We start from the raw sequence: 2,333 nt of genomic DNA on the forward strand, positions 1-2,333 counted from the left end.
GACAGTTTACTACAAATTAATCTGGACAGTAATTTCTGGGAGAAATTACAAATAGAGGTGTTATTAGCAATAAAGCTATACTCAGAACCAGTGTTGCACCGGTAGGACAGAAAGCAGGGGTCTGATCAACACTGGTAAAGGTGACGTCAGTTGAAGTTCTTAGCAGGATGGGGGTGAGATGGGCAGGGGGGAGCTACAAAAAGATTCTCTGAGGCCAAATGACTAAACGTCTTTGTTATGGAAAAGAGTAGAGCCAATCCTACACCAAGGATTCTGCTCTGTGGCTTGTAGTCCAATGCAATGGTGGGGGGGGGGGATCCAAATGGCTTTGATTTTGTGTAAATACCATCTTGAAGTAAATATAGAAGCACGCCTAATCCAATGGAAATGGTAGTTAAGCTAGTTGTTAAGAACAAAAGAATAATAACTAGGGAGAGGGAGGAGGGGTCTTGTAAGCAGACAGACAGATAGACAGACAGACAGACAGGCAGGCAGGCGTCATGAGGTGTGCTGCTTGGTTAGAAGTGGGAGGTTGCAGGCCAGAGCCACAGTCTCTTGGGCCACTTTGGATCAATCCTTCCACTGTCCACCTCTGCATCAGACTTAGTATCCTTGTGACTGCCAAAGTCTTCAAAAATGTATCCCAAGAAACCGGGCGGTGGTGGCACACGCCTGTAATCCCAGCACTCTGGGAGGCAGAGGCAGGCGGATTTCTGAGTTCCAGGCCAGCCTGGTCTACAAAGTGAGTTCCAGGCCAGCCAGGGCTACACAGAGAAACCCTGTCTCGGAAAAACCAAATCCAAAAAAAAAAAAAAAAAAAAAATGTATCCACAATCCAAACACTAAGAAGGTCATCAGATGGCGTCTGCCACCTAGAGCCGTTTCCAGGCCTGCTGCACCCCACCCACCCATGGTTCCCACTCGTGTATTCCAAAAGCCCTTTGATTTATGACTTTGATCTGTAACTAATAAATGACACCTCTCAAGAAACCTCTTCTGTGGTGTCCGGGGAAACCTGAATCCTGGGCCGTGATCTCTTATATTTGGCTCCAGAATAAAATCTTTTATTCCCTTCAAGGTGAGAGTTGTGAGGGTTTTGTTTTTGTTTGTGTTTTGCTTGTTATTTTTTGGGGGGTTTTGTGTTTGGTTGGTTTTTGTTTTTTGAAAGGGGCAGTGTTCCTAAGACCATTAATCACACCAAGTCCTGAAGCAGTGAGAGGCCCATGGTTACATAAAACACCATCGCCAAGAGTGGGGACTCAGAAAATTTGGGCCAAGAACAGTGAAGAAATGAACAAGGCGGGACCAGCACTGCCCTGCAGGGCTCCTGGGCCAACTCAGCAGAGCTCATAATGAGGGTTTATAATGAAGGCCTTGTTTGGGGCTGTCAATTAACCTGAAGATCTGGGTGTTCCTGGCAACATATGCCTATGGGTGGGAAGGCATGGAGGTTAAGAATCTCTTGGGAAAAAAAAAAATCCCAGCCTCCTCTCTCTGACTTGCTATTGATCATTTACAAAATGGCCACCACCCATCTTGCTGCTCTGACTGACCATAAACAGCCCTTTCTTTCCTGTTGCTTTCTTGAAATGAAGTCGGATCATGTAACAGCAAGCCAGTGAATTTGCTTGTGTGAAGCCACAGTAACACTTCTAAGGCTACAAGCCTTTCTGGGGTCTGCAAGAGCCTTGGAGAGAAAACATCTCTCTGGCCTTCCCCAGAATACCACCTCCTGTTTTATTTTTCAGGCTTTTCGATCTTGCACCAAGAGCCTGCGCCTGCCCTTCCTGAGCTGGCTGAATCCGCTCCCAGAGGCATGGGCATTCGTAGTTGACTCCAAGAGTCTCACTTCTCTCAGAGCTTTTGTAGGTCTTTTTGTCGTGTTCTTCTGTCTTGGCCTGTACCTGCAGGCTTTCTCCCCTCAGGCAGAGGTCAACGGAAACAATGCCTGTTCCATGGATTTCTGGTGGAACTAGGAGGATCCCGTGAAAGCTTGCGGTCTGGTTCCCCTCCTCCTCTCAGAAGTAGGTGTACCCGCTGCTGTGCCAGGTTTCCCGGAGGCCCCGTCAGCATCAGTTCAGCTTTTCATCCATCCTACCCTACCCAGCCAGTCCCACCGTTTGTTTCTTCCCAGTGTTGCAAGGGCTGCCATTGTCCAGACTCTCCCTTCGCTGCAGTAGGAATGCCAGCTTCTGTGCAGAGCCTGACTAGTAGACACATGTAGTGCTGGCCCTCCTTCAGGTGCTGCCTATCTCTACCATTCTTCCTCATTAAAAGAGAGCAAAGTGTGGATGTGGGCTGGAGACAGGACTGGGGCTGTTAGGACCTGAGTC

This window comes from Apodemus sylvaticus, chromosome 4, assembly GCF_947179515.1.
Source record: "Apodemus sylvaticus chromosome 4, mApoSyl1.1, whole genome shotgun sequence".
Classification (NCBI taxonomy): Eukaryota; Metazoa; Chordata; class Mammalia; order Rodentia; family Muridae; genus Apodemus; species Apodemus sylvaticus.